Raw genomic sequence first — 19,727 nt, forward strand, 5'->3', positions numbered from 1 at the left:
AGTGAGAGTAGGGCGAGCTGCTGCACACTCTCTCATAGGGAAAGATTAGTTAGGCTTAGCTTGTTCCTGGCTGCATACCTGTTCTGTTCAGTGAGCCCACCATACCTGTTCTCTTCAGTGAGCCCACTGGATACCTGCATACCTGTTCAGTGAACCTGCCACTGCATACCTGTTCTGTGAACCCACCACTGCATACCTGTACTGTGAACCCACTACTGCATACCTGTTCTGTGAACCTGCCACTGCATACCTGTTCTGTGAACCCACCACTGCATACCTGTTCAATGAACCCACCACTGCATACCTGTTCTGTTCAGTGAACCTGCCACTGCATACCTGTTGTGTTCAGTGAACCCGCCACTGTATACCTGTTCTGTTCAGTGAACCTGCCACTGTATACCTGTTCTGTTCAGGGAACCCGCCACTGTATACCTGTTCTGTTCAGTAAACCTGCCACTGTATACCTGTTCTGTTCAGTGAACCCGCCACTGTATACCTGTACTGTTCAGTGAACCCGCCACTGTATACCTGTTCTGTGAACCTGCCACTGCATACCTGTTCTGTGAACCCGCCACTGCATACCTGTTCTGTTCAGTGAACCCGCCACTGCATACCTGTTGTGTTCAGTGAACCCGCCACTGTATACCTGTTCTGTTCAGTGAACCTGCCACTGTATACCTGTTCTGTTCAGGGAACCCGCCACTGTATACCTGTTCTGTTCAGTAAACCTGCCACTGTATACCTGTTCTGTTCAGTGAACCCGCCACTGTATACCTGTACTGTTCAGTGAACCCGCCACTGTATACCTGTTCTGTGAACCTGCCACTGCATACCTGTTCTGTGAACCCGCCACTGCATACCTGTTCTGTTCAGTGAACCCGCCACTGCATACCTGTTGTGTTCAGTGAACCCGCCACTGTATACCTGTTCTGTTCAGTGAACCTGCCACTGTATACCTGTTCTGTTCAGTGAACCCGCCACTGTATACCTGTTCTGTGAACCTGCCACTGCATACCTGTTCTGTGAACCCACCACTGCATACCTGTTCTGTTCAGTGAACCCGCCACTGCATACCTGTTCTGTTCAGTGAACCCGCCACTGCATACCTGTTGTGTTCAGTGAACCCACCACTGTATACCTGTTCTGTTCAGTGAACCTGCCACTGTATACCTGTTCTGTTCAGTGAACCCGCCACTGTATACCTGTTCTGTGAACCTGCCACTGCATACCTGTTCTGTGAACCCACCACTGCATACCTGTTCTGTTCAGTGAACCCGCCACTGCATACCTGTTCTGTTCAGTGAACCCGCCACTGCATACCTGTTCTGTTCAGTGAACCCGCCATTGCATACCTGTTCTGTTCAGTGTGAAGCAGTACCTTAATTACACTACCTGATTGATGTATACACATGCAAGATGTTTTAAAGCACTTTAGGCCTGTCATTTAGCATTCAATGTGATTTCTGCCCTTAAAACGCTGCTTTGTGTCAAATCCAGATTTTTCCCGGGGACTTTTGGCATGTATCCCACTCCTCCACCTGGGGGTCCAGGTGTTAGACCCCTTGAAACATCTTTTCCATCACTTTTGTGGCAAGCATAATTTTTTTTTTCAAAGTTCGCATCCCCATTGAAGTCTATTGCGGTTCGCGAACTTTTCCGCGAACCGAACCTTACGCGGAAGTTCGCGAAACCGGTTCGCGAACCTAAAATTGGAGGTTCGGCCCCACTCTATGGATACATAGCGTGACAAGGAACAAAGGACACGGACACAAAGAAGGCAGGACATAGACGGCGGACAAAACACAGCAGACACGTGTATATAGGATACATAGCTGGATCGAGTACACAGAGGGACAGACACCAGGTAGAATGCTGCAGCTAAGTATGGAAAAGGGGTCTGAATCCGGGGACATAGAAAGGGGGGGAAAAGAGCAGGGGACAGACAGCGGGCAATACACGACTGACACAGGATACACAGCGAGACAAAGCACACGGACACAATGAGGGCAGGAGACAAACAGTGGGCAATACACAGCAGACATGGACACAGGATACAGAGCCCGGATACACAGCGGAAGAAAGGACACAGGGACAGAATACACAGCAGGATGGACGACAGGGGGAGAGAATACACAGCAATAATGTATGGGATCATATGGGAGACTGATATGGAGGAGATGGGGACACTGGACACAGGGATAGGGGACAAAGGAGGGCACAAGAGGTACTTGAAAGGTACAAGGAGGACATAATTGGGGGGAGGAAGGTCTATAAGACACCCTTGCACTATAGATGCACCGGGTTTAGGATATTTTTTTTTCCTGGTTTTTGCCCTCGAAACCTAGGTGCGTCTTATAGTCCGAAAAATACGGTAGTACGTCCAGGAGGCCAAAGTAGTTAAAGCAAACCTGAAGTGAAAATAAACCTATGTGATAATGAATGGTATGTGTAGTACAGCTAAGAAATTGATCAATAGTAGCAAAGAAAAGAGTCTCATATTGTTTTCCAACACACAGGAAGAGATAAAAAAAAAACTTCAGTTGTTATCTATGCAAAAGAGCTTCTCTTAGCTCTTTGGTGGAATACAGTCCTGTTTTCTGAAGCACTTAAAAGGAATATCCGCGCAGCTGCAAAAAAAATAAAAATACAAATCCACTTACCTGGGGCTTCCTCCAGCCCGTGGCAGGCAGGACGTGCTCTTGGGGCGCTCCGCAGGCTCCCGGTCTTCTCCGGTGTCGCACCCGACCTGGCCAGGCCGGCTTCCAGGTCGGGCTTCTTGTGCGCACCAAAATGCGCCTGACGGTGGCGCGCTGACGTCATCGGACATCCTCCGGGCTGTACTGCGCAGGGGCAGAACTACTGAGCCTGTGCAGTACAGCCTGGAGGACGTCCGATGACGTCAGCCGAGGGCACGTCCTGCCTGCCACGGGCTGGAGGAAGCCCCAGGTAAGTGGATTTGTATTTGTATTTTTTTTTTTGCAGCTGCATGAGCCTTCCCTTTATGCAGCCAGAAAACCGTGAGAGACAGCTAGAGATACGTTTTACTGCAGGCAGGTTCATAGGGTCATAGGGTCATAATTTCTGCTCTGTTTTATAGCTTTAAAAAAAGAGTGGGGTTTTCAAACTGCAAATAGAATGATGCAATGTTACAAAAAAAGCTATATAACTAAAAATATAAATTTGAGACTCGTTTCTCTGCTACTAATGTTCTATTCATTATCCGTACTACACAATTCGTTATATCATAAGTATTTTTTTTTTTTTTTTGCTTTGTCTCTAACAACAAAACATTCTATAAATAGATTTCTTTTCTTTGCAAAATGGGTTCCTACCGTCTCAGTTTCAGTTCCTTCCTATAAAACTATCCTCACGAGACAGCGGCTCCTGAAACCCTCTCTGCCTCCCAGCGCCACGCTGTTTGATGGGGAGATGGTTGCGGGGAACAGCAGAACATTAGCCGTCAAAGGAGGCGTGTAAAGAATTAAACGCTAGAATAATAAGTCAAAGCATTTCCATTTCAGACAGCGATTTTATTGATGGACACCTGGAACATCTAATATTGCACTCTTACTGTCTGCTAATTGCGCACCATAAGGAGAAGAAGGTCGCACAAGGTGACTGTTGACGTTCCGGCAAAGGCGTGGAATTCCTAATAGAAAAATTATACAATGGGGTGCGTGCGCTAGCAATAATTTGCCGCGGAAAGTTAATTACAGAAAGTAGAGCCGCCACTTAACCCGGAGACGAGGCGAAATAAATAAATGACGAGGTAAATAAATAAACGAAACGCTGCTGAAATCATCTGTCACCACCACAATAAACAGCCGCACACGCTCACTCTGGAGCAGAGGCACACAGACACACCCACCACAATAAACAGCCGCACACGCTCACTCTGGAGCAGAGGCACGCAGACACACCCACCACAATAAACACCCACACAAGCACACTCTGGAGCAGAGGCACGCAGACACACCCACCACAATAAACACCCACACAAGCACACTCTGGAGCAGAGGCACGCAGACACACCCACCACAATAAACACCCACACAAGCACACTCTGGAGCAGAGGTACGCAGACACACCCACCACAATAAACACCCACACACGCACACTCTGGAGCAGAGGCACGCAGACACACCCACCACAATAAACAGCCGCACACGCTCACTCTGGAGCAGAGGCACACAGACACACCCACCACAATAAACAGCCACACACGCTCACTCTGGAGCAGAGGCACGCAGAAACACCCACCATGCATACATACAATAGTGCACACACACACTCACGCATACACATGATAGTGTGCGCACATACCTGCTCACACACACACACACACACAGACTCCCGATTGTATGCGCACACGGACAAATGATAGTATGAACACAGACACGCAGACACACACATTCACATAGGCCCAGTGGAAACAAAAACCTCTCGCAGATCCAAAAAAAACACTAGAGGTTTTTGAAGCAGATTTCAGAGCCATTCTAGGCATGTGTAGAGAGGTTTTCTAAACATGCCTAGCGTTTTTTGGAGCGTTTTTGTGTAGCAGATTTCATATATTGTTACAGTAAAGCTGTTACTGAACAGCTTCTGTAACAAAAAAATCTAGCGATTTTCAGAGCTGTTTTCCACCTTCCTGTACTTTACATTGAGGCAGAAACGCCTCAGAAACCTAAAAAATGCTGCAGCCTCCGAGTTTGCGTTTGTGGAAAAACGACCCGCTCTGGTGCGCACCAGCCCATTGCAATACATTAGCCAAGTGGTTTTCAAACCGCTAGCGTTTTTAAAAACGCTCCAGAACTGTTCTGGTGTGCACCAGCCCTCAGGCTGCTTTCACACTTCTAACCAGCGTTATTGGTGCGCTGCAGTGAGATGATTGCATCCCACCACAATGCTAAAAACAGCCTTTTGGGGCTTTCAGCGGCAATGTGTGATAAGATCCTTTCTGGCGCCAGGCCAAGCAGGAAGTGAAGCTCTCTAGCGCTCACTTCCTGTGGCTGAAAGTAGAATTGCGCGGAAGTGTATTGAAAAAATATGCTGCCGCGCATACGCGCCGCAACGCGAACACTGAACATTTTTAAAAAGCTGTGTCGCCATAGATTGACATTACTTACGGTCGCCGCTTGTCACTGCACATGCTGGCCACTAATTCTGACACACCCACACATACACACAGATACATGATTGTTCCTGCACACACTCATGCATACACATAGACACACCCACGCATACACACAGACACACCCACGCATACACATAGACACATCCACACATACACACAGACACATGATTGTTCCTGCACACACCCACGCATACACATAGACACACCCACGCATACACACAGACACACCCACGCATACACATAGACACATCCACACATCCACACAGACACATGATTGTGCCCGCACACACTCATGCATACACACAGACACACAAACTTACGCATACACTCAGACACACCCACGCATACACATAGACACACCCACGCATACACACAGATACATGATTGTTCCTGCACACACTCATGCATACACATAGACACACCCACGCATACACACAGACACACCCACGCATACACATAGACACATCCACACATACACACAGACACATGATTGTTCCTGCACACACCCACGCATACACATAGACACACCCACGCATACACACAGACACACCCACGCATACACATAGACACATCCACACATACACACAGACACATGATTGTGCCCGCACACACTCATGCATACACACAGACACACAAACTTACGCATACACACAGACACACCCACGCATACACATAGACACACCCACGCATACACACAGAAACACCCACGCATACACATAGACACACCCACGCATACACACAGAAACACCCACGCATACACATAGACACATCCACACATACACACAGACACATGATTGTGCCCGCACACACTCATGCATACACACAGACACACAAACTTACGCATACACACAGACACACCCACGCATACACATAGACACATCCACACATACACACAGATACATGATTGTTCCTGCACACACTCATGCATACACACAGACACACCCACGCATACACATAGACACATACACACATACACACAGATACATGATTGTTCCTGCACACACTCATGCATACACACAGACACACCCACGCATACACATAGACACACCCTCGCATACACACAGACACATAATTGTGCCCGCACACACTCATGCATACACAGGTGCACATACAGACACACCCACGCATACACATAGGCACACCCACGCATACACATAGGCACACCCTCGCATACACACAGACACATGATTGTGCCCGCACACACTCATTCATATACACAGACGCACACACAGACACACCCACACAGACACACCCACTTATACACATAGACACACCCATGCATACACATAGACACACCCTCGCATACACACATAGACACATGATTGCACCCACACACAGTCATGCACACACAGACACACCCACATATACACACAGACACACCCACTTATACACATAGACACACCCATGCATACACATAGACACACCCTCGCATACACACACAGACACATGATTGCACCCGCACACAGTCATGCACACACAGACACACCCACATATACACACAGACACACCCACGTATACAAATAGTAAAACAAAAGAAAAAACAGGGCACTGAGAGCCCAATAGTGCAATATAGTTTTAACAGAGAAAATCTGTCTAGATAGTTCGTGCAGAAATATACTCACAAAAAAGGGTCACCAGCAGGCAACCACTTGAAAGGCAGGTGGGGAGAATTGGTACCCGACCCCACTCGGGTATAAAAGTCGCTCTCTGTAGAAAAAAGGGGGCGTACCCCTCCACCAAGGGTGGATAAGTAATATGTATCAAACGCAGATAGAACAGAGGCGCCAAAAAGAGTAAAAACACTATTATTTAAAAACAGTAAAAAGAGGGAAGGTAAGGTGGACTTACCTCCCTCTAGCAGTGTAAAACAAAACTCTGAGGTAGAGTAGAATGCATTTATTAAACAGTGTAACTCCTAAAGATGCAACGCGTTTCGCGGGCCACAGCACCGCTTCCTCAGGCTATACAGGAGTTCAAAAAAGCTGTATCCAATCTAAGTATTGAATGAGCGCCTCTGTTACACTGTTTAATAAATGCATTCTACTCTACCTCAGAGTTTTGTTTTCCACTGCTAGAGGGAGGTAAGTCCACCTTCCCTTCCCTCTTTTTACTGTTTTTAAATAATAGTGTTTTTACTCTTTTTGGCGCCTCTGTTCTATCTGCGTTTGATACGTATACAAATAGACACACCCATGCATAAACATAGACACACCCACGCATACACACAGACACACAATAGCGAACAAACGGCCTCACGCACACAAGAGTGCAGAATGCATTCAGAGAGGAAATTTGCTACAACTGGGTATGTTAAAGCAGCACTGTAACAACATATAGAGGATTGTAATACATTATTTAAGATACCCAATTTCCCTGTCAACACTTCCTATATCTATTTATTGCTGCATATTTGTATGTTACCCCACCCTCCCAGTGATGTTTAGCCTGCTGTGATGTCACCTTCTCTCCCAGAGCATTCTGGGAGACCAACTGTTGTTTCTGCTCACTTCGGAAAACACACTAAACAAACACTCCATAGAGATGCACCTGCCAGCAGTAAAGATGTCACAGCCTGTGATCATGTAAATCAGGCAGAGGAAAGATTTTATAATGGGGAAAACACTGACTAAATAATTTGTAAACGAATATTTTAAAACACAAGAGATTTTATTCATTAAGTTACATTCAGTAAAGTTCCTGTTTAATGGGTGCTTATATCCCCTCATGCCTACACCATAATAAAATGTAAATATCTGCAATCACCTCACAACTGTTTGTTTTTGCTCTGGCCGATCACATTCACTTCCTGTTCATTTCTATTGGCCCAGTCCAAAACTGCATACAATTTGCATGATATTGGCATGCTTGCCAGAATTATCATCATCCAATTATATCCAACTCAGTCAGAAACTATAATTATTTAAAAAAAATAATAATAACTTTTGCATGCGTTTGACTTGAGTTGCTGAAAGTTTAACTCACAAAAAAAAAGTAATGTAATTATTTAACACCAGTTGTGTTTTCACACATTACAAAAAAAGTCAGTTCAATAAATAAAATCACAGCTTTGCTCAACAACATGGACGTATTTTCCTTCCGCGGTCAATGGTCAGTCCGCTTGCGTTGGCGCGTCTCGTTTTATCTACATTTGACAAGCCGCACAATACTAGCCTTTTTTTCACACTTTACAGATCTGCCGGAATTTGGTCGCCATCTGGTTTATCGATTTTAATACACAAGGGGGTAAAAAAAATCCATGAATATAACTACTTAGCATATGTGTTCATTTTCCCGCGATCATGAACGGCGACGAATGGTATGTCGTGTTACTGTGACATGAGCAAGCTGTGGACATGATTATTTATATCACTTGTGTGGGGAGATTTCAGCTACAGCAGAGAAGCTGTCAGAAAAGCAAAGATAGAAATACAATAAAAAAATAAACATTTTAATAAAATTTTAAATTTTAAAAACAAAGCTAGTTGTGCTGCAATCTATTTAGTAAAGTGGACCTGAACTCTCGCACAGGGCAGAAGGGAAACATAGGGAAATGCATCCTGTATGTATTTAGAGAGTTTAGCCTGTCTAATTCCCCCTCATCTGTGACTAATCACAACTGTAATGTGATCTCTCAGTTGTGTCAGCTGGCTGCCTCGGCAGAGCAGCTAATTTGTAAACACAGAATGTTATCCCTGTGTTTGCCTCCATGAAAGCAGGAAGTAGACACACTGCAGATTTATTGCAGGATTTGTATCAGCTGTAACAAAGAAATTATTCTCTTTAAAGTTTATTATGTTTTTATTTATTTTCTTTTTCTTTTTTTTTTTACATTATTCATTTATAAATTATTTAGTCAAGGTTTGCCTGGTGTAAAAATATTTCCTCACCTCGATTTACATTCTTAAGTTCATGCACACATGCAAGAAATGTTGCCAATCGGTGATAGGGAAACGATCCTTAGTGCGAGAATACGTGGAACGATGCTGTACAGACATATCTCTAGCCTTGAGGCTAGCAATGTGTTCTGTTGCTGTTGAGGGGGGCGGAGGGACAACAATCTGCAGACGACAGAGAGGCGTCAGTCAAAAGTTGCACCTACAGAGTTGCTAACGAATTAGGCTACTTACACACCAGGACGTTGCGTTTAGGGGACGTTATAGGGCACATAACGTGCCCCTAACGCAACGCCTGGTGGTATTGGAGCAGGACGCTACCAAGAGCCGCGTTACAAGCAGCTCTTGGGCCGCCTGCTCTGTCGGAGGCGCTGCGGAGACCACGTGAGCGGAGCTCTCCGCATCACGTAGTCCCGCCAGCCAATCAGCGGCCGCTCCAGGATGTAAACACTGCAAGTGCAGTGAATAATAACTAGCCATGTGCCTGGCTACGTAGCGGCCTCTCCCCGCCTCCTCTCCGCCCATAAAATGAAAAAAAAAAACCCTACTGAGCATGTGCAAACAGTCTAACGCGGCTTAGCCGCGGGTAAAGTACTGCATGCAGTACGTTATGTAGATGTGCTGCGTTACAATGTAACGCAACGTGGGCACTGTGAACAGCCCATTGATTTTTCATTGCTGTGCGTTGGGGTGCGTTACAGGCAGGGACGGATCTAGGGGGGGGCAAGCGGGTCTCTTGCCCTAGGCGCAGTTTGTTGAATTCTTAAAAAAGGTGGCAAAATTTGGATGGGGAATGGCAGTTTAGGCGCCAAAACCGGACCTTGCCCCAGGCGCAACTTGGGGCAACTTGGTCTAGATCCGTCCCTGGTTACAGGCTGCTCTAACGTGCGCCTGTAACGTCTTACTGTGAAAGCAGCCTCAAGGCCAATGAATTTAGAGTAAAAACAGGCAATGCGCAAACATTTCTACATGGCCAATTGATGGAAATTTGCTATCGTATGCGGTTAATAGTAAGAGGTTCAACTAGGATTAAAGAATTTTAAGATTTGGTTTCTACATGTTAAGTCTAAATGATTTTATTTATCTGGATAGATCATCTGTCAGCCTGTTTTCCCCCTTGATGAGTGGCGCCTGGCAGCAAACACTGTACAAGTTTTGGCAAAGGAATAGTGCAGAGATATTGCGAAGATCTCAGCGGCAGAACAGGCGCCAATTCCTATGTGAGCTACAAGAGATTAAAAAACGACTCTCCAATTATTGACCAAAAAAAAAAGGCAACAACATTTTGTCACCTCTGAAATACTCCCATGGCACTTCACAAATCACAATTAATAATGCTGCTTATAAAGAGGAACTTTAAAGGATACCCGAACTGACATGTGACATGATGAGATACACATGTGTATGTACAGTGCCTAGCACACAAATCACTACGCTGTGTTCCTTTTTTTCTTTCTCTGCCTGAAAGAGTTAAATATCAGGTATGTAAGTGGCTGACTCAGTCCTGACTCAGACAGGAAGTGACTATTGTGTGACCCTCACTGATAAGAAATTCCCCCTTTTATCTCTTTCTTGCTCTCAGAAGCCATTTTCTGCTAGGAAAGTGTTTTATAGTTGGAATTTCTTATCAGTGAGGGTCACACTGTAGTCACTTCCTGTCTGAGTCAGGACTGAGTCAGCCACTTACATACCTGATATTTAACTCTTTCAGGCAGAGAAAGAAAAAAAGGAACACAGCATAGCTATTTGTGTGCTAGGCACTGTACATACACATGGCTATCTCATCATGTCACATGTCAGTTCGGGTATCCTTTAAGACTTGTAAATGTAATTGATTTTGCAAAATACATGCGCAATTACAGAAATGTTGCTACATTTTGTGACACTTTTAGAGGTCCATAGCAAAGCCCTCATACATGCGATTGTCGCCAAACTTTTCTATACTATGGAATAGTTGGAACAAGTCAAGATTTTTAAAAAAGACCTTGAGGTTTTTGAAAACATTTATTTTAAAAAGGTAAAGGAAAAATGTTCTTTAACCACTTGAGGACCGTGGTGTTAAACCCCCCTAGTGACCAGGCCTTTTTCATAAATTGGGCCACTGTAGCTTTAGGGGCTCGCTGCAGGGCCGCACAACTCAACACACAAGTGATCCCTCCCCCCCCCTTCTCCCCACCAACAGAGCTCTCTGTTGGTGGGGTCTGATCGCTCCCCCAGTGTTTATCTTTTTTTTTATATAAAATTTTTTCTTTTTTTTTTCTTTTTTTTATAAAAATTCCTATTTTTTTTTTTTTATTATTATTTTTCTCACCCTCCCTCCCTTCTTCCCTCCTCCTGTCAGCCTATCACTGCCAATCTCTTCTGTGTCCTCCAGGGGCACAGCCATGTCACACGGCTGTCCCCAGTACAGCGCTGTGCTGTACAGATATATTAGACGGCGGTTTCGTGATTGCCGCTGGAGCTCCGCCTTCCAAGTGGAGATGGGAGCGCATCAGCGCGCACTCTCCAGCTAGCTCCATAGAAGGCCATTCATGCCAATCGGCGTGGAGTGCTCCTGGGGCTGGTGTACCACAACTGTCATTTTGCCGAATTGAATAAAAACATTTTTTGCTTTGAATTTTTAAAAAAAGTTTTTCAAAAACTGCAAGGTCTTTATAAAACGTATTTTATTTTATTTTTTTAGCATTCACCTTAAAGGATACCCGAACTGAAATGTGACATAATGAGATAGACGTGTGTATGTACAGTGCCTAGCACACAGATAACTATGCTGTGTTCCTTTTTTTCTTTCTCTGCTTGAAAGAGTTAAATATCAGGTATGTAAGTGGCTGACTCAGTCCTGACTCAGACAGGAAGTGACTACAGTGTGACCCTCACTGATAAGAAATTCCAACTATAAAACACTTTCCTAGTAAAAAGGGGGAATTTCTTATCAGTGAGGGTCACACTGTAGTCACTTCCTGTCTGAGTCAGGACTGAGTCAGCCACTTGCATACCTGATATTTAACTCTTTCAGGCAGAGAAAGAAAAAAAAGGAACACAGCATAGTTATTTGTGTGCTAGGCTCTGTACATACACATGTCTATCTCATTATGTCATATTTCAGTTTGGGTATCCTTTAACATACATAGCAATTTTGGTGACAATAGCATGCATGGGGACTATTAAAGAGACTCTGTAAAAACATTTTCATCCTTATTTCTTCTATCCTATAAGTTCCTACGCCTGTTCTAATGTGGTCTGGCTTACTGCAGCCTTTCCTACTTGCACAGTGGCTGAATTATCTCTGTTATATGATCTAATCTTCTCTCCTCTGTCTGTTCTGTTGGGCTGAGGCAGTCAGGCTGGAATGTGCTGTGCTGCTTGTGATTGGCTAGAAACTATACACACCCTCTCCAGGCCCCCTGCACACTCTGTATGACTCACACACCGAGCTCCTCTCAGCCTACAATTTGCTATGTCTTTTGTTTGTAAACACTGCATAAAACTGGCAATTACAAGCCAGGATTGCAGCAGAGAGTGGCAGAAACAGCACAGAGGGGCCCAGGGGAACATAAGGAATAGAATGGAGTGCTTTTTATTGTAAGAATTTTAGTGTACAGATTCTCTTTAAAGAGACTCTGAAGCGGCAAAACATTTTTATTTTTACCTGCTAGTTTCCATAAGTAGTATGAGGAGACATGAAGCGCCGCATTCCAGCAGAAAAACGAGGGGTCTATACCCCCGAAATCCCTCGGGCAAACATCCACGACTTTCAAAGTTGTGGATTTTGCTGCCCGGGGAGGCAGAGCTTTGAGCTGCAGCTCTGCCTCTACTAACGTCAATCTGCATGCAGATCTCAGCCTCTCCCTGCCCCTCTCTGTGAAAGAAAATTGAGAGGGGCGGGGAGAGGCGGCGAACAGCAGGGATTGACTTCAATAGAGGCAGAGCTACAGCGCTAAGCTCTGCCTCTACCAGGAAGCGCTGCCCAGATATTCCCCCGGGGTATAAACCCCTCATTTGCTGCTGGAATGCAGCGTTTCAGGTCTCCTTATACTACTTATGGAAACTAGCAGGGGAAAAAAAAAAAAATGTTGTCGCTTCAGAGACTCTTTAAGTCGACACAAAATTACACATAATTGCCAAATTTAGGTTGCTGATTATAGTTACGAGCAAAATGAATTACTTTTTTTCCAAAATTTCACATGACCATTTTGCATCATAATTACAAATTAGGATGCAAAATTACAATTATGGGAAATCTGTACTCATCACTATTTATCATTAGTGCTACACATATTGTCCATTATCTCTCAAGTTTATTTCAGGTTTGTTTTAACTTATTTTTACTTCCTGACTGCTGATTGCTCTCCGATAGTATTCTGGACCATCTCTGGTGAAATAGGTGCTTCCCTACTAAGCTTCCATCAGGTTTGGTGAAGAAGACAATTTTCTGTAAGCAACTTCCTTTGTCTAATCCCCCCACCGCCACCACTGCCTACATAGACACATCTTCCTCCCATGCCCCCCCCCCCCCCCCCTTCCCTACTATTTTTATTACTTGAGCACTCTTGTCGTATGATTCTACCCTAGTTCTTTGTCTCCTCTGTCAAAAAAATATACAAATTGTTAAGCAAAATGGCACATCAGCAGAGTTAGCCTCTGGCACTTCCAGTGTGGTTCCACACAGTAGACAACTAATTTGCCGTGATAGTCCTATGATGAATGCACGGTAAGGACTCCACATCAACGTGTTTCTCAGATCTATTGATTCTGAAACATCTGTTAAGATGTTCCTGCATGCATGTTGCCATGACGTGTTTATATCAAGAGATTCCGTAAGACAGGTTTTTAGTAGTGTTGGGCGAACACCTAGATGTTCGGGTTCGTGAACGTTCGCCGAACATCGCCGCGATATTCGGGTGTTCGCGCCGAACTCCGAACATAATGGAAGTCATGGGAGACCCGAACTTTCGTGCTTTGTAAAGCTTCCTTACATGCTACATACCCCAAATTTGCAGGGTATGTGCACCTTGGGAGTGGGTACAAGAGGAAAAAAAATATTTGAAAAAGAGCTTATAGTTTTTGAGAGAATTGATTGTAAAGTTTCAAAGGAAAAACTGTCTTTTAAATGTGGAAAATGTCATGTTTCTTTGCACAGGTAACATGCTTTTTGTCGCCATGCAGTCATAAATGTAATACAGAGAAGAGGTTCCAGGAAAAGAGACCGGTAACGCTAACCCAGCACAAGCAGCAGCACACGTGATGGAACAGGAGGAGGCGCAGGAGGAGAAGGCCACGCTTTTTGAGACACAACATCCCAGGCCTTGCATGAGGACAAATAGCGTGCGGATATAGCAATGCTTTTTTCCGCCATGCAGTCATAAATGTAATAAAGATGAGAGGTTCAATAAACAGGGACCGGAAACGCTAACCCAGCAGCAGCCCACGTGATGGAACAGGAGGAGGCGCAGGAGGAGAAGGCCACGCTTTTTGAGACACAACATCCCAGGCCTTGCATGAGGACAAATAGCGTGCGGATATAGCAATGCTTTTTGCCGCCATGCAGTCATAAATGTAATACAGATGAGAGGTTCAATAAACAGGGACCGGAAACGCTAACCCAGCAGCAGCAGCAGCAGCACACGTGATGGAACAGGAGGAGGCGCAGGAGGAGAAGGCCACGCTTTTTGAGACACAACATCCCAGGCCTTGCATGAGGACAAATAGCGTGCGGATATAGCAATGCTTTTTGCCGCCATGCAGTCATAAATGTAATACAGATGAGAGGTTCAATAAACAGGGACCAGAAACGCTAACCCATCACAGATGGTCATTGTTCATGTTACTTGGTTGGGGTCCAGGAGTGTTGCGTAGTCGTTTCCAATCCAGGATTGATTCATTTTAATTTGAGTCAGACGGTCTGCATTTTCTGTGGAGAGGCGGATACGCCGATCTGTGGCGATGCCTCCGGCAGCACTGATACAGCGTTCCGACATAACGCTGGCTGCCGGGCAAGCCAGCACCTCTATTGCGTACATTGCCAGTTCGTGCCAGGTGTCTAGCTTCGATACCCAATAGTTGAAGGGTGCAGATGGATTGTTCAACACAGCTACGCCATCTGACATGTACTCCTTGACCATCTTCTCCAGGCGATCGGTGTTGGAGGTGGATCTGCACGCTTGCTGTTCTGTGGGCTGCTGCTGCATGGGTGTCATAAAATTTTCCCACTCCAAGGACACTGCCGATACCATTCCCTTTTGGGCACTAGCTGCGGCTTGTGTTGTTTGCTGCCCTCCTGGTCGTCCTGGGTTTGCGGAAGTCAGTCTGTCGGCGTACAACTGGCTAGAGGAGGGGGAGGATGTCAATCTCCTCTCTAAAGTCTCCACAAGGGCCTGCTGGTATTTTTCCATTTTGACCTGTCTGACTCTTTCTTCAAGCAGTTTTGGAACATTGTGTTTGTACCGTGGATCCAGAAGGGTATAAACCCAGTAATTGGTGTTGTCCAGAATGCGCACAATGCGTGGGTCGCGTTCAATGCAGTCTAGCATGAATTGAGCCATGTGTGCCAGAGTCCTGCCAGAATCCTCATCATCCTCTTGTGAGCGTTGTGATAGTTGTTGTGATGCATCATAGTCGTCACCTTCTTCCTGGTCTGCTTCTGCTGACCATTCACGCTGAATTGTGGAAGTCCAACGTGCACCGCTCTGGCCCTCGTCAGTGGTGGCAGGAAATTCCTGCTCCAACTCCAGCTGTTCCTCCTCCTCTTCTTCGTCATAGCTGCTGGGGCCAGCGTTTCCTGATGCGGATGGCCTGATGTTGGTACCATCACGCTGATCGTTTTCTCCTTCAGATTCCCCCAGTTGCATCATGACAGCTGTTTCCTTGATTTTCAACATTGACCTCTTCAGTAAACACAGCAGTGGTATGGTAATGCTGACTGAAGAGTTGTCACTGCTCACAAGCAATGTGGATTGCTCAAAATTTTGGAGGACTTGGCAGAGGTCCAACATGTTGACCCAATTGGATCCACAGAAGCTTGGCAGCTGTCCGGATGCGCCTCGGTACTGCGCCGTCATGTACTGGACCACTGCCCTCTTCTGCTCGCAAAAGCGGGCTAGCATGTGCAGCGTAGAATTCCAGCGCGTAGGGACATCACACAGCAAGCGATGGTGGGGGAGATTGAAGCGCTCCTGCATCTTGGCGAGTGCCCCCGAAGCAGTACTGGAATTTCTGCAATGTTTGGCCACTCGTCGCACCTTCAACAGAAGATCGGCCATGCCTGGGTATGTCCTCAGGAACCGCTGAACTACTAGGTTCATCACGTGCGCCAGGCAAGGGATGTGTGTCAGCTTAGCCAACCTTAAAGCGCGAATGAGATTACTCCCATTATCACACACAACCATGCCCGGTTTCAGGTCCAGCGGTGCCAGCCACAAATCCGTCTGTTCCTTTATTCCCCTCCAAATTTCCTCCCCTGTGTGCTGCTTATCCCCAAGGCAGATCAGCTTCAGCAACGCTTGCTGACGCATGCCAACAGCTGTGCTGCACTGCTTCCACGATCCTACTGCTGCTGGGTTAGCGTTTCCGGATGAGGTACAGCTTTGAGATGCGTTGGAGGAGAAGGAGTCAGAGAGGTAGGTGCTGCTGTTGTTATCCAGTGGGAGGGACGGCGGTGCAGCTGTTTGCAGCGTGGGCAACACACGCGACGTAGCAGGTGAGGAATCGCTGCCAGGCTCCACAAGGTTCACCCAGTGCGCGGTAAGGGAGATGTATCGACCCTGGCCGAACGCACTCGTCCAGGTGTCAGTGGTGAGGTGAACCTTGCAGGCAACGGCATTCTTCAAGCTTCGGGTTATTTTGCTGACCACGTGCTCATGCAACTCAGGCACTGCAGAGCGCGCAAAGTGGTAGCGGCTGGGAATCACGTAATGTGGGATGGCCACTGACATCATGCCCTTAAAGCTGTTTGTCTCCACCACTCGATATGGCAGCATTTTGCAGGCCAGAAGCTTGGCTATGCTGGCTGTTACTGCCACGGCCCGGGGGTCATTTGCTGGCAATTTCCTCTTGCGATCAAACATCTCCGAGACAGACAACTGAATCGTAGGGCTGCACACTGAAGGGCTGTTGGTTGTTGTGTTTGATGAACACTGGGAGACCTCAAGAGAACTACTCCGGAAAGTGACAGTGTCAGCGTCGTCTGATGTTTGTGAATGTTGTGAACCACGCAATGGCTGGGCTACTGCTGCTGCTGAGGCGGGTCTGGTGGTGAGTCTGGTGACCCCAAGGGAGGCAGTGTTGCTGGTACCCTGTCCTGCCGCGTTTGCCCACAGAGTGGGATGTTTGGATAGCATGTGGCGGCTCATGCTGGTGGTGGAGAGGTTGTTAATACTTTTCCCCCTGCTCAGGCGGGTCTTGCACACCTTGCAAATCGCCATAGTACCATCCTCAGTGCAGTCTTCAAAGAAAGCCCAGACTTTGGAGCACCTGCCTTGCTGGCGATTTCTGTTTGCGCCTCTTTTGCCTCTCACTTGAACTTCCACGCTTGTGGTGCCTGAAATTGCGCGCCGCCTACCTTGTGGCACAAGGCGAACTCGTGCAGCAGTGGGTTCTTCAACAGACTCATCTGTGCTGCTGCTACGACGGCGATGTTCTCGTTCACAAACAAAATCTGGGTCTATGTCCACATTGTCCATACCCTCTTCTTCCATCTCCTCAAACTCGTCATATGTCATTGTGGGGGGCCGCCGCCGTGGAGTAGAGCTCCCCAGAACAACCTCTGCGCAGCTCACTCCAACGTCGTCTTCCAGATCTTGTCGGCCGACCTCCTGCAATTGCAACCCCTCCTGCCCAACTTGCTCTGGGATTTGGGTTTCCGAGTCCTCCTCGGACTCGCCTTGTATTTCAGTGCGCGGTGCATTTCCCACAGTTAATGGTTGTGAATCCGGGCACAACATTTCTGGCTGTTCCTCCATTGACCTTTGAAAGGTGGATTTGTTGGGCTGGGAATAGCTCCTGCGAATACCCCATTGTGTCCTGAGGTAATTCATCGGACTGGTTATCTGGCAGTTGTGTGCGTGGTGTCGCTGCCGGTTGTGTCAGCTTTGTGCCCACTGGCTCCTTGTAACTGGCTGAGGACTCGGACCTCATGCGTGATGTGCTGGTGCTGCTTAACCCACTGCTGGACGCTTGAGAGGTCATCCAAGTAATTATCTGGTCCTGTTCTTTTGGATTTGTGAGGGTTGTTGTCCTGGACAACATGGGCGGTATTGAGTGGGTTTTCTTGGGTGCTCCCCTGTGGCCTGTACGTGAACCGTCAGGGGAAACACCTCTTCCCTTGCCCCTCCCTCTTTCACCGGATTTCTTCCTCATTTCACTTATCCTTACAGTACACGCTGATTGGCAGCGGTACAGTGGCAGTACAGAAATGCTATACAGTGGTGGGTGAGCGGTGTACCACTATTCCCAGCAGCGACACAGAGCACAATGCTATACAGTGGCGGGTGAGCGGTGTACCACTATTCCCAGCAGCGACACAGAGCACAATGCTATACAGTGGCGGGTGAGCGGTGCACTACTGTTCCCAGCAGACACAGAGTGGCTGTAACGATTGTGGGATATCTCCGTGTTCAGCGCACAAAGATGTGCGCTGACACTGCGGAGGTCCTCCACAAGCGTGTCAAGATACTAGAACCCAGCTTTTGGTGCAAGCACCAGTAGAGGGAAAATTCCTGTCGGCAGATGGCGCTGGGGAGTGCAGAGGAACCAATCCTCTGTACCTCCACAAATGCCAGACAGGAATTTGTACGAAGCGCAGAACGCAATCGCAAGAGAGGCGATTGCGAATGAGATTGAGCAAAGGGACAGGTTGTATGTGTGTGCGCCAATCTAGTCGCCACCCCGCGACCGCGCACACACAACAGCAGATACGAAACAGGAACGCGATTGCGAGAGGTGCGATCGCCAGACGTGACACAAGGCAGATCAGAATAGAATACGAGGGTAGCAAAGGCACAGCAAATAATACAATGAGAATATACGGAAAATAATAAACGCTAGCTAACCGCGAACACCGCACTCATTCGCAACAGTGCACGCGGTTATGCGCGGTCTCCACGTGATAAGCACAATAGAGACAAGCACGCCTAACTAACCATCAACAGACAAACACGAAACAAAGAACGTGAACGCTTGCTTAACGGTTACCTCATCGAGCCTACAGCAAGCGCCCGTATCAGACAAGACAGACAAACGAGAAACAGGAACTAGGCAGAAAGGATCCACCGCTCTTCCGCCAGAGCAAGTGTGATCCAAGCAGGAACACAGATCAGAAAGATCCACAGCCGCTAACGCTAGCGGCTAGTACGATCTAAACAAGACAGATCAGATGAGGTAGCCGGTAGCAACCGCTGCTCCAGCTTACACTCCAGGAACTCAGATCAGAAGGATCCACAGCCGCTACCGCTAGAGGCTAGTGAGATCCAAACAAGACAGAGCGATTCGCTATCAACCGCCGCTGGTGACAGCGCAATCGCGACAGACAAGACAAGACAGAATAGGCAGTACAAATTATACACAAACTGACTGCACTAACTAGGAATGCAAGGAGCCAGGGGCGTCGCTAGCCCTGTTTTAGGGGGGCACGTGCCCCCAATCTTTCCTGGGGTGCCACGGATCTCCCGGCCGCCGCTGCCCCCTCTGTCAGCGGCTCCCTCCAG

Source organism: Hyperolius riggenbachi, chromosome 10 (assembly GCF_040937935.1).
Source record: "Hyperolius riggenbachi isolate aHypRig1 chromosome 10, aHypRig1.pri, whole genome shotgun sequence".
NCBI lineage: Eukaryota > Metazoa > Chordata > Amphibia > Anura > Hyperoliidae > Hyperolius > Hyperolius riggenbachi.